This window comes from Octopus bimaculoides, chromosome 16 (genome assembly GCF_046866305.1).
Source record: "Octopus bimaculoides isolate indiv1 chromosome 16, ASM4686630v1, whole genome shotgun sequence".
In the NCBI taxonomy this organism is placed as follows: Eukaryota; Metazoa; Mollusca; class Cephalopoda; order Octopoda; family Octopodidae; genus Octopus; species Octopus bimaculoides.
The window spans coordinates 3,389,016-3,404,605 of record NC_142943.1 but is presented as its reverse complement, the minus strand read 5'-3'; the positions used below and the strand labels follow the sequence as shown (position 1 = coordinate 3,404,605).

The 15,590-nt window shown below is 34.3% G+C and overlaps 1 protein-coding gene across 8 annotated transcripts in view; it reads left to right on the top strand.

Moving 5' to 3' along the window:
- LOC106878636 (QRFP-like peptide receptor) overlaps positions 1 to 15,590 on the top strand; it is a 123,267-nt gene that overhangs the window by 20,864 nt on the left and 86,813 nt on the right. For all 8 annotated transcript variants that reach the window (XM_089364022.1, XM_089364026.1, XM_089364024.1 and 5 more), the window contains exon 2: positions 8,097 to 8,138. The gene's annotated coding sequence lies outside the window, so the exon portion shown is untranslated. The remainder of the gene's footprint in view (positions 1 to 8,096; positions 8,139 to 15,590) is intronic.

Sequence of the window (15,590 nt, the reverse complement as noted above, 5' to 3'; positions counted from 1 at the left end):
AATAAATCACTTATATTTTGTGTGCAATTTGTGTGGGTGGGTGTAAGTGAATGAGTATGTACACACAAAGACACACACACACATACACACACATATACTCTTTTACTTGTTTCAGTCATTTGACTGCGGCCATGCTGGAGCACCGCCTTACATATATATATATATATATATATATATATATATATATATATATACATAAATACATATATGCATACACACACACACACACACACACACACACACACACACACACACACACACACACACATACATATATATATATATATATATATATACACACACACACACACATATATATATATATATATATATATATATATACAAATATATATATATGCCTATTTATGTGCACATAGATGCATTCTCATAGATATATATGTAAAAGTACATATATAAATATACACACACACATATAAAAGGAATGTGCGCACACATATCTATATATTTAGATATATATGTACATATATGTACATACACAGGTGGATAGATAGATAGATAAATATATAGATATATAGAGAGAGATAGAGACATACACACATACATACATGCGTAGAAAGAAAGATTGATATGGAAAGAAAGGAAAGAAATATAAGTATCAAGAAAGACTAGCATTTTAGACGCACGCACACACACACTCACAACCATGCACACACACAGCCATGCACACACACACACACACACGCTGAAATACACACACTTGCACAAGAACAGAGACATAGTTCGTCATATTAAGAATAATGGCGAACTACGACTCTGTTATGTAGACGTGTCTAGACTTAGTTTGCGATGGAATATAAGTGTGGCTTTCTGTCGAATTGCCGTAATCATCATGGGAATCGAAAATGTAATAGGAAATGGTAATAATTATCGAGATGTCATGGCAGGCACGGGATATGGTGTTGCTTCAATGATTGCGTTTAGCGTTTTTGATTATCGAATGTTGGACTTTGAACAACGGGTAAAGCCAGCCGTCGTTTCATTACTGTCAAACCTTTCCAACCTTCTCTTGTCTAGAAAATAAATTATTTCGGGAGGAAAATCGCCAATGATAGATGTCATATTGCTTCAAATTGGCATATATCGTCATAATTTTGTCATATATATATATATATATATATATATATATATATATATATATATATATATATATATATATATATATATATATATATATATATATATATATATACATATATATATAATATATATATACATATGTATTGATATATATATATATATATATATATATATATATATATATATATATATATATATATATATATATATATATATATATATATAGTTATATATACATATCTATAAATATATTTATATATATATATTTGAATGTATGTATGTATGTATGTATGTATGTATATATATATATATATATATCGATACAAACAAACAGGTGTTTTAGTTTAACGCACGGGAAAGTGAGAAAGTCTTTTACGTTTCGAGCCTACGCTCTTCACCAGAAAGGAACACGAGCAAATAAGCAGAGAGACATTAAAAAAACAAACGTTTGGAGCTAGGGGTCAATCATGGCAGCTATATATATTTATACATATATATATATATATATATATATATATATATATATATATATATGCATATATACATATATATATATATATATGTGTGTGTGTGTGTGTATGCATGTTTGTGTGTGAATATGTGTGTATGTGGCTGAACATATGTATATCTTTTTTATATCATTTCTACTTGTTTCAATTATTCTATGGTTGTCATTTGTTAATAGTTTTCGAGATCTATAAGGCCTCTACCATCTTCGGCACATTGTATATATAACCTTTCGGTGTCGATGAAGAAAGTACCAGTCAAGTACTGTGATCAATGTAATCGACAATCCTTTCCCCCAAATTTTAGGCCTTGTGCCTATAGCAGAAAAGATTATTATTATCATAATCATTATCATCATCATCTCCAGCAGCACAGCTCTGAATACCGCCATGATCATCTTTATACCCGACATTATCATCGTTATTTTCTTCATCACCTTTATTATTGTCACAATTTTTATTAACACTATTTACACTCTTATTAAAATATTTTTACACTTTCTCGTCCATCTTTTCCTCTGTTACAAGTAACAATAACTTTATATAATTTTCTTTAATAATTGCTAATTCTTTTTTCGTTTTTGTTTTATTTAAATATCTTAATATTCTATTTTTGAATTTAAAAAAATTATTTATTTTTAACAGTCATATTGAAATTTTATTTGCCATACTCTCCTCGTTATTTTCAATGCTCATAATGAATCGAGGAATTATTTCTTTGCCATCTTTTATTAAATAAAATTTTCTCATTTATATCTTTCACATTTCGGTTAATAATATAATATTTCTCCACTCTCTTTCTTATATTTTGTTTACATTTTATTATTTTTCCCTTATTTCCTTCATTTTAGCGTGTCTCTGTTTCGTTCATCTGTTAGCAAAACTTTTACCTTCTAGTCACATATACGTATATATATATATATATATATATCACCTTCTTTTTATCATACTAAATGTATACACACAGTTAGAAAGCTGGATGTTGTGGAATAATTGAGCAATTGTCTCAGACAACTCTACAGCGACTTGTCTTCTTTCGGCACACAGCTGCATGAACCAGTTGTTTCATTTGCGTACACCGAAACACAAACACACGCACGCACGCACGCACACACACACACACACACACACACACACACACACATACATACATACATACACACACATGCACACACACACACACATATATATATATATATATGAAAGGGAACGTGAAACTCCGAGTAACAGTTTTTGTGCTATTTCTGCTGCTTTTCAATAAAGTATATATATATATATATACTATATACTATATATATATATACTATATATATATATATATATATATATAGAGAGAGAGAGAGAGAGAGAGAGCGAGAGAGAGAGAGAGAGAGAGAGAGAGAGAGGAGAGAGAGAAAGAGAGAGAGAGAGAGAGAGAGAGAGAGAGAGAGAGAAATAGATAGGTAGATAGATAGATAGATAGATAGATAGACAGATATAGATAGGTCTACAAATTTTTCAGCATATGGCTTGTCTTCCAGGCTGTAGATTCCGGCTTGGAATTTCCGGAACCACCGTTGACACTGGCTTACACTTATTGTAAAATCTCCATATACTGCATTAATATTCCTCGCACATACCATTGCGTCGTTGCCTTTATAGAACTCATAATGCAAAATATGCTGAATATGCTCCTTTGTCACTTCCATTATTGCTTTGAAAATATAACTGTTAAGATCGATGTGCACTCTTCAAAACTTGCACTAAGAATAAGTACAAGGTAAAATTACTACGTGCTTTTATAGCAACCGACTTCTAGCTCATACAATTAAGAAAACAGTATTATTTATGAGATAACCCAATTTATATATATATATATATATATATATATATATATATATATCCAACCAGAAATCAGTCCAATATTATAGGAGACGTGGGTGCTGATTTCCTGTCATTCCAAAAAGATAAACATTTTATCCGAAGGAATTGCTCATCCGCTTTTCTGGAATTGCGTATTCATCCTTGCAATTCGCCCTCCTTTGTGTGTATATCTATCTATCTCTCCATCTGTCTGTCTGTCTCCCTCCCCCTCCCCCCCCCCATCTCTCTCTCTCTCTCTGTATTTATCTATCTACCTACACACCTATATATGTATATATATATTTTTTTTTTGTACATACGTATGTACCTACGTACGTATGTATGTATGTATTATGTATGTATGCATGTATAAAATTTGTGTATGAGCCTGTGTGTCGTTGTCTGTGTAATTCTGTTTTATTGAATTCACGACCTAATAATGTTATCATTTATTCTATAAAATTTCCTTTCGTTTGTTGCCGACTACAAGACTACAAGACCTGAAGTAATCTTAATTTATTATTTTGACTGAAGGGAAAAACGACAAACCTAATTCCCAACATTTTTATCCAAGATCGTGACCCGTTTTCAATTATCGGCGAAAGTCGACTGTACTTAATTTTTTTCATAGAACTAATGGCCCCGGGGTGAGGCATAAACATCACGCACCCTCATCTCATTTCCACTACCATCTCAAGTATTTCTCTTCTCGTGATTAGGCGATAAATCAATTATCATGACCGGTACATTACAGAAGCTAACTTCAAAAGAACGAGGACATCAAAAGAAATGTTGAGTGCATTCTTTCAGATATTACGCGATATCTCACAGCGGAACAATAATGTCTCTGACGAAGTGAAGATATTTATTATAACACTTCTAAGTTTCCTCCTTTCGCCATGTTATCTCTCATCAGTTTTGAAAGTTTTATTATCTCCAATTGCGTTAACGTAATCATCGTTGTTCGCTATCTACAACTTCATCTCACGTTGGTGTCTTTTCCTTATGAAGATAAATCTAACTTGTCGACACCAGAGTTTATACAAGTTCTTGTAGGAATGTTATTTTTATCAACGGTTGATCGTTGACAAAGAGATTACTGTCGACATACACATAGTTTATATACATCGTTAATCAAGCTACACGCTGATTAACTTGTCTTACCTTTTACTATTTTCTCGTCTGTGATTGCATGAGAATATCATTTTCTCTTTCGTCTTATCTCAGTTCTTGCTCCTCACCACCAACTCATAGTCTTTATTCAACGATTCGATTCTCTGTTAAAAAATGTTCTTGTATTCTCACCTTAGTAACTTCCGAAGCTTTCATTAACCATTTCACAGCAATATTTCGACACTTGCCGCCATAGTGAGATTATTTTTGTTAACGACTGCTATTCGACTGCAACGACTGCAGCGCCACCTCTGTAACTCACAGCTTCTTAACATCAACACACGTAAACAAACACATTTTAAAGTTATCTACGACATGCACAGTTCTGTACAGCAGCACTGATAGCATATCCCATGTATGTATGTATGTATGTATGTATGTATGTATGTATGTATGTATGTATTTCTGCAACTCACTGATTATGTATTTAGATCCTGTATTTCTTCATGTAATTGAAAAATATCCTGTAATTATTTTGCAAACTTCAGCAGTTTTTTTTTCAATTCATAAATGGCGTAATCTGAATGAACAGAAACAGTAATCCGAAGGTGAAAGAATTCCACGAATTAGGTACTCCAAAATCAGTCACAAGGCCGGGGTCCGTGTTCAGCGTGCAGTATATAGTGTGTATCGTTGGCGATTGTCTTCCTCCGCCTTCCCTTCTTTTGGACTTTCCTCTATTTCTGAAGAAGAGATTTACTCGAAACGTAAAAAGTCCTCTTTCTTTCCTTTCCTGAGCGTCTGATAATACAGTACTTGTACCACGTCCACGCGGTGTTTTTTTTCGTTTGTTCTTCTTTGTTTGGATTCACTATATAGCTTATATTCGTTCTTTGACGCTACCATTCGAGAAAGTGAGACTACAGTTACTCTACTTTGACTCAGAGTACAACCCGTGCTCACTTAGGAGTTCAAATCAACTAACTCAACCAGTATTACCCCCTTCAGTGTGTGAATTATTCTATTTCTCACTAGACAGTTTTAATTATACATTAAACATATTCTTTCGGTTATATTTTATATCATATTTTTGTCATTATATTTCGTTCTATAAATGGTAGAACTGTAGCAATATCAGATCAAATAATTTGTATTATTTAATTATTAAGTTACATGAAATATATTTTATGGTTTATTTTGTTATCATTATTAATATCTTTATAGCTGGCAGAATATTAAATATACGAAGAAAAGCAATTTTCAGTTCTTCATATGCAAATACATTCTAAATTATATAAAATACATATTTGTATTGTATTTACAGTGTTATTCATATTATTGTGAATAACAAAATAAAAACTATGCTCGGCCAAATAATGCACTAAATAATCAGACTTATTTAATAACATTGTGCGTAGCAGCAGCGGTCGTACTAGCGGCGTCGTGGATTTGAGAGTACAACTTCATTGAGATTGCAAAGCGAACTTCATCAACGTTTGGTCATATTCCATCCGAACTGTTTATCTTTCATCTCTTACTTGTTCCATCTTTTACTTCTTGCGTCGATGCAACAGCTACCGATCAGCAAAGAATTGAAAGGGAAATGCTTGGTATAATATTATGGCACTCCATTGGTTGCGACGACGAGTTTTTCATTTCATCCGATCTAGAGAACAGCCAGCTCGTGAAATTAACAGTTGAGCACTCCACAAATATGCGTACACTTAACATAGTTCTAAGAAAGATTCAACGAGACACAGAATGTGACAAAGCTGACCCTTTGAAAAACAGGTACATATAATTTTCAACGCTTGGAGTAGAGTAACGTAAGATAAAGTGTCTTGCCCAAGGACACAACACGTTACTGTGTATCGAACTCATAATTGTGGGCCGAATATCTGAACCACTGAGTCACGGGCCTTCACAAATGCTTCATCTAAAATTTATCTGTAATTAAATATGTTAAAAATTAGAATTTTGAAAAATCGTATTGTTACGTTGATTCCAGCAAAGACATTCAATTCAATGCAAATGTTAAAAGTTAATTGTGTTCAGTATGAGCATCCGTCTAAAAATAATGTAAACGTAAGCACACTTTTCTTTTTATTACGCTTTCTACTACGGAAAACAGATATATCAATTCAAAATTTCATTACCTTTTACTACGGAAAGCAGTTTTACATACTGAGCTGTCTTTTGTTGAGGAATGTCATGTTTGAAACTATTTTCTGCAGAGAGATGTCAAGTTTATTGAGGCAACGTGAGTTGCAGAAAATACCAATTCTATATTTGGTAGATATTTAATGTCGTTACAGGAAGAACCATGAAATTTAATTTCGCAGTGAGAAAGTTAACTGAAATACATCATTTAAATTGCACATGTTGGAGAGTAACATTTCCTCTATACAAGGATATGATTAGTTTCCATCAAAAGCGATACATCTGTATCATTGTTAAACCTAATTCTTTACTCCTCTTTGAAAAACCTTCAGCTGTTTCCTTTGTACCAAATCATTAAGTGCTACTTTCAGCTTAAGTGCATCATCAGATCCACATCCTTGATGACTGTTCATCTTTAGTCCGAAAAGATGGGTATCAGAGATACCAGATGCAGGCACTTGAGTCGGTGGGAGGCCAATGATCAAACGAAGTTTCCGGAATGCCTAATTTGTTGCAAAATATGCGTCTGAGTAAGGCAGCGAGCTGGCACAATCGTTAGCACGCCGGGCGAAATGCTTAGCGGTATCTCGTCTGCCTCTACGCTCTGAGTTCAAATTCCGCCGAGGTCGACTTTGCCTTTCATCCTTTCGGGGTCGATTAAATAAGTACCAGTTACGAACTGAGGTCTATGTAATCGACTTAATCCCCTTGTCCGTCCTTGTTTGTCCCCTCTATGTTTAGCCCCTTGTGGGCAATAAAGAAATAAGAAACGTTAGCATGCCGGACGAAATGCTTAGCGTCTGCCTTTACGTTCTGAGTTCAAATTCCACCGCGGTCGACTTTGCCTTTCATCCTTTCGGGGTCGATAAATTAAGTACCAGTTGCGTACTGGGGTCGATCTAATCGACTGGTCCCCACCCTCAAAGATCTCGGGCTTTGTGCCTAGAGTAGAAAAAAAATATGTGTCTGGTCACGCAGATATTTCGTTCTCGTTCGGTCTTGTTGTGCTACTGGTTTCTCCACTATTTCCCTTCAACAAAGACGATAGAAGCGTTATTCTATGAACATGTGCAGTCTAAACGAGCTACATCTGTTGATAATTATAATTACATCCACTTTTGCATTACTTTCGTGATCACCCTTGTATATGGAATGCATAATTAAATAGTAGAAAATATTACGGTAGATAAAAACTATCGCAAAATGCTAAGACATTTACAGAAAATATTTGGTTAAAGTTGTTTTTTTTTGTTCTTCACAATATTTCAGTAGCCATACTTCTAAAGAGAAAACTGGCATCTATCCTTCTTTAAATTTGTTGGAATCACATGTAAAATTGAAATTCACTTTATTTGCGATATTTTCGTTTATTTCCAGAATGAAATTTTAAGGAAGAAATACAACACGAATCTGAAAGAGGTAAGTTAATATAGAATTAAAGAACTTTTGGTTCGGGTAAATATTGTACTAAATATCTGCTAACGTAGAATGAACATGAACTAATCTATAATTATCTGATATAATATTATTACTGTATTTAGAAGGATTTAATACGCTAAACTTTAGATTCTTTACAAATTATATTATAACCGATTTTGATTTTATTCTGTTTTGGATTGTGAATATAATTCCCACAGATTCCAGAAATATCTATATGACATAACATTGTTTCTAAAAGTATGAGGAACCCAGATTGAAAATATATATTGATTCGTTGAACAACAATACGCTTTCAGGTTTGATTCCACCGCTTGGCACCTATTTGGCACCTGCTTGGCACCTGATGCTATTCTACTCTGCTATACATATGGTTAGACCCCAAGCTCCACTACGCGTCACATTGTATCCCACAAGACGCACTGTTTGCAGTTAAATTGGATTGACAGGAATTGTATGGCACCATAGTCGATAGAAAACAATGTTATATCAGTTCGAAAGTGATTGATTTGGTGTTTTGGCTGAGTCTTACGGTATGAAAATAATTATGAGACATGGTTTCTTCCACCAGTTCCTGGCTGAGATTTTAACCAAAAATGTGCAGTAATTCAACAACCTTGGCTAGTATTTTATATATTGATCCAGGAAGAATGAAACAAAGTTGGCTCGGCGGGATTTGAACTCAGAAAGCAAAGCAAGCGCCGGAGTATAGGCAACATTTGCTAAATATAAACGGAGAATATTTGTCTGTTGCAACATTCTCATGGAGAAAGACATTTTCTTAGTAGATGTCTTTCTTCCAATCTTGAACCAAAAGACGTTATGTGGATTTGCCAAGGGAAGGTGCTAGCCTCATCGTGGCCGAGCGATTGACTAAATATTGCAGCTTAAAATCGTAATAAAAAAGAACTCAACTTCGTAGCTCGCTGGACAGTAACAGAGGACGGTATTCATATGAGGGATACTGCACACCACAACACAGGTCAGATGTTTTGGCAAATTTTCTCATTTACTTATTTGTTAATTTGTTATAATTCATTTGTGTGTGCGTGCGCATCACCAATTTTTCCTTTGTGATGTCATAGGCCGCTGGCACCGTTCCGACATTATTTACATTAAGGTATACATGGCGCCATTATCAAGTCCTTGGCGTCATAAGTGCAGCACTCAAGGAGAAGATCGAGGGATACAACAGAGGAGAGTACCCCAAAGTGGAAAAGCGCAGGAAAATATACTTCCAGAAGGAGGGAAAAGGACATAAGATCAGGCCTCCAAATAAAATATATGAGATAGACGAAAGATGGAAGGGATACTGGGAGCTGGCCACGGATTTGGGAAGTCTAGCAATTTTTCCACTTATAAAAACAACAAAAAGACCAGACTTAACCATATGGGACACAGAACAGAGAATAGGAATCTTGCTAGATCTGACAGTACCATGGGAAGAAAACATCGACAATGCAGAGAAACGAAAGGAGAAGAGATATGAAAAACTAATCGAAGAGTGCAGAGAACAGGGATGGACTGTCGAGTACTACCATCTGGCAGTAGGGGCTAGAGGCTTCATTGAAAGAAAAATGACAACGCTATTCAAGAGAAGATTTGCGTTTTCAAACTCGGAACTTAGAAAACTGATAAGGAGGATACAGAAGGCGGTCGAAAAAGCCAGCTTCTATATATGGCTGAAGCAGGAAGACCGAATATGGCTTGAAAGTCATAACAAGTCTAGGTGAGACAGGCTGACAGTGAAGTGGCTTCGCGCCCTCCATTGTCAGTTAAAGTTCAGACAGTGTCATGTGACAACTTGCTGGAGCTACTTGCTGGAGCCTAGCAGCGGGAAGTTTAGACAGTGTCATGTGACAACTTGCTGGTGCTGCCTACTGGACCCTAGCAGCGGGAAATTTAGACAGCGTCACGTGACAACTAGCTGGGGCTGCCTGCTGGAGCCTAGCAGCAGATATAAAAAGGGGAACTTGACACGACGATCAGTCGGACGCTGACACTCGTTGATGCTGCATCGAAGAGGCTAGGGAATAGAAGAAAGAAGACATGCACCCAACACCAGAGCTGAAGACACTTCCGAAAGGAGGGGCCCCGCCACGTCAAAACGGTAGAGGAGTAGGGGCCGAAACCGGACGTGGTTCCTCCTGATGATGTCTTCAGCTAACTGGATCCTATAAAGGAGCTGTTGTGGTAGCAGACCACGAAACATGGTTGAAATTCCTCAGAGAATCTTTAAATAGAATTAGATGAAAATGACGATGTATAACATTTATATCCTATATATATATATATATATATATACATACATACATACATACATACATACACACACATATATATATATATATATATATATATATATATATATATATATATATATATATATATATATATATATATATATATATATATATATATACGTATGTATATATCTTCACTATACATTATACGCACACGCACACACACGCACATATAGATGTTAATGTAAAATGGCTCTTCGGAATAGCTGACAAGATCCGGGATGGTGTTGACCTTCCTTAACGATAACAAATTAGATGGAATCATTACCCGGAGCGTTTTGACGACGCCATTCGTAACGAGCCATGTTTATTTAACACAGGAAACTCTTTGAGACACGTGTGGTAAACCAACATAAGTCTCGTCTGTCAGAGACGAAATTTTACAGCAATTGCCGCTTTGCGTTTGTATTATTGATTGTAAATGTTATTCACCTCATTATTGTTAACATTGAATATAAAACAACAATAGTCAACGTCTGTTTTGTATCCTTTATCAACAGATAAAGGATACAAAACAGATAAAGGATACAAAACAGACATATTGCCCAGCTATTGTTAATAAAGGCAATCACTTTGAAAACGGTCTGAAAAAAAAGTTGCATTTAATACCATCCTTGTACATAGAAATAACGAGATGGGGAAAGAGTGAATAGGGAGAATAAACGGGAATAAGTAGGGCTGAATAAAAGTGAAATAGACTTCCTTGGTATTTGAACTCAGAGCGCAGACATTCGGAAGCAACATCGCAACGCAGTCCATTCACTGCTCCGTCGATTCTGTAAATCGACTAATTTTTATTTATACATATACACCCACGCGCACAAACACACATACAGACAGATAGATAGATAGATAGATAGATAGAGAAATAGATAGATTGATTGATAGAGATAAAGAGAGACAGTGAGAGAGAAACAGTGAGAGAGAGAGAGAAAGAGATGCGTACATACATACGTAATACATACATTTACATATAAGTATAATATATATATATATGCACACACACAAATATGTATAAGACACCGTGTTTTCTAATTACATGTATGCATATATACATCTGCTTAGAAACGTATATATGTAATATCCATATATATGTATACATATAAATACATAGAGATAAATAGATATACGTCTACATTCATTTTTCTTTGTATAGGTGTGTACACGCATACACATACACACACTTAGGTATATATGTGTACATGAGGGGTATGATACCGACATTTCTAATCGCATACATCTATATATACATGCTGAAGATATGAATGTACATACATGCATAAGTATGTATATACACATACATACATACATACATACATACATATATGTGAGCTGTTTTGAGAATCATGACGATGTTTTATGAATATAATTATAAAATGCCACGTTTTGCCAGAAGGTTGAAGCAAAAAGCAACAATAGATGTTTATGGCTAATCTTTTTTACAATTTATTTTCTACGTTTCTCACCTTTTCAGTTTTATTATCAATCACTAACATTGAAGATATTAGTTGTGAAGTGTATTCAACACTTCTTTATCTTCTTCTTTTAATTCACAGTCGTCTTACGCTCTTCAATTATGAAGAGAATATTTGTTGTGAAAGCTTTAAACCTAAAGAGACGATTTACAAGTTAACTTTATCACACATAAAAATTCTGCTGCTATAGAATTCAATTGGATTAATTTCCAATGTTATATTTTTTTCTGCAACTATTAAAATTCTTTTAGTATATTTCAAGATTGGTGTTAAAGAGATAATTATAAATTTTAGTTAACACGAAGAAAAATATAATAATCATAATAATTCTTTAGCTATGACTTTTTCAAATGGATTATTTTTAATTGGATTTATTTTATATATTCTTGGTAGAATTATTTCTATATTTACTTTTGTCTACAACAAAAGATTTTACGCACAATTGGTCAAGTAATGAGTTATATCTTATAACGTTCAAGGCACGAACATATAGTAGACAATCACAGTATCGTGGTACTCCGTCAGTTACGAAGACGAGGGTTCCAGTTGATCCGATCAACGGAACAGCCTGATCGTGAAATTAACGTACAAGTGTCTGAGCACTCCACAGACACGTGCAACCTTGATGTAGTTTTCGGGAAGACACAGCGTGACACAGAGTGTGACCAATACTGCCCGAAACCTATCAAAGTATATATATATATATATATATATATATATATATATATATATATATATATATATATACACACACACACGAGTAAGTGGGCATACGAAAGAAAAAGGGACTCAACGCCATTCTAAAGGTCTGAAAGACTCCAGCGAAACTTGAAGTGGCACGGAACTGATTCAAACTGTTTTAAACAATACACGCACACACGCACACCCACATACACATACACACACACACACATATCTTTATGTCCGTATTTGTCCCTCACCACCGCTTGACAATTGGTGATAGCTTGTTTTCGTCCCTGTTACATCAGCGGTTCGGCAAATGATACCGATAGAAGAAGTACCAAGCTGGACAAACGAACGGTGCTGTTTTCGAATCATTCATGCAGAATCTTTTCAATGCGGTGCTCCAGCATGGCCGGAGTTTAGGGACTGGGAAAAAGTAAAAGAAAAAAGAAATACAAGATAATGTTAAAGAAATGGGCAGAGACAGGTGTACTTTAAGACCAGCATTATATGATCCTATTTTTCACTTTTTTAAGAAAATAGGGGACGCTTTTTGGACAGTTATGGCGTTACTTTTTGCCCATCGAGTGACCAGGTAATGGCACCTCTTTTCTCTCTTTCGACAGGTATCGCGCTGACTGCGAAGTTTGAAGGGTGTAGATTATCTTGGGAAATACAAAAAAAAAAAAAATGGGAGATGAGATGAAGATAAATGCTATCAAGCCTTTACTTCAGTGTTTTCGTAAGGAATATTGGAAGTCTCTACAATCTCTACAGATATTTCGATTCTTACACACAGAAGAGAACACTACAGAGGAACTCTTAACGGAACCGTTGCATTATGAGAATATCCAAACACGATATAAACAACACATACATCAACGAGTAGTAGTAGTAGTAGTAGTAGTAGTAGTAGTAGTAGTAGTAGTAGTAGTAGTAGTAGTAGTAGTAGTAGTGCTGGTGTTGAGGGTGGTGGTGGTGGGGATAGATTTTGTTGTATTCATAACTTTATGAATGTTAAAATGTATGGATGCTTTCAGTGATCCAAAGAAACAATAATTGTTATTGATCCATGCACCGCACACACACACTATAACAATCGCGCCGCACACAGACGCACATATACATACACACGTACATTCAAAATTGCATATATATTCGTGTGTGTCTGTGTGTTATGTATGTATAAATGTTTACATCTATACATGGCCATAAATATATATATATATATATATATATATATATATATATATATATATATATATATATATATATATATATATATATATATATATATATATACAAATATATATACATATATATATATATATACATATATATATATATATATATATATATATATGTGTGTGTGTGTGTGTGTGTGTTATTACATATATCTGTAAGATGTATATAATATAATGTACAGTATGTGCATATATATATGTATATACATATATGTATAGAAATATATATGCACACACATATATATACATATTTATATATATATATATATATATATATATATATATATATATATATATATATATGTATGTATGTATGTATATATATATAAATATATATATTTATAAGTGTATGTATATATATATATATATATATAAATATATATATATATATATATATATATATATATATATATACATATGCACACATTTATAGGAATATAATGTACTTCTGTATACAATGTATATACACGTATATATTTGTGTATATGCATATCATACGATGTGGACCCAGATTCACACTCACACACACACACACATATATGCATATGATCGTGCATAACCACGCTGATGCACAAACGCACCGAGCCTCTGCATTTTACCAGTTAACAGCAACAACAATAATACCAGCAACAACAACAACCACAACAACAATACCAACAACAACAACAACAACAACAACAACAACAACAACAACAATAACGACAACAACTATTTGTTATGATTACTTTGAGTAAAACTTGTCGTGTTATTTACTAAGATAAGCAATCTCGTATCTCCGATGTGCAGCTGCAGCATGTTGCAACATTTATTGCAAGTTATAAAACAGCAGCTCCTACTCCAGCATCTCAAACAGAATATATTGTACATATATAGCAATCAGTTGCAGCTTCAACATTGCATCGATATAAGCTGCAGTGAGTGCGCAGCGTACATTGTAATATGCAGGCTCGTTGCATTAACATATTTTTATAAATACGGAGGATATTTGTAAGTCAATGAGGTTTGATAACGGCATGTATATCTTCTCGTATGTCTTGTCGTCCTGTATTAATTATGGTAAATAAAACATTGTAACTGGAAGCAATTGCCGAGATTTGAATCTTTATAGTTATGTCAAATACTGAAGTTAGTTATCTTGCCTTTCATTTTTAGAGGCAAAGACGTAAGAAAGGAGAGAAAACCCCTAAGTTTACCCTTCTAAAAATATATTCAGTAGATGACACGGTCCAAATATACGCACACACACACGCACACTTGTATGTATATTTGTGTGTTTGTGTGTGGATGTGTGGCATACAAATTCTCCACCTTAGCAGGACCGCGTCCATTTCATGATTTTTGCCAGCTGAGTGGAACACAATGAAATGAAGTCACGGTCGTTGCATTCTGTAGAGCGATTGACCCCAAAACGTTTCACCATCTTATTTAACCTTTTTGAACGAAGAGCAAGTTCTCTCGTCCTGCATCATGCTTCCAGCAGGATGACATGGAGGTCTTGTGAACAGCTCGAAACATACCTGAAATCCAGTCTGTTACAAATGGAGCACCAAGCTTGAAAAGTATATCTTCACGATACGGATTACTGCAAGAAGCCTCATACGTAAACACAAAAGGAAACCTTGATTATTCATTTAGGATTGGAAGCAAATAATGGTAAAAATTACATGACGACAGAAGATGATGGAAATCAATACAAAGGAGTTCAAATAGTTGGAAGAACTTGATGTA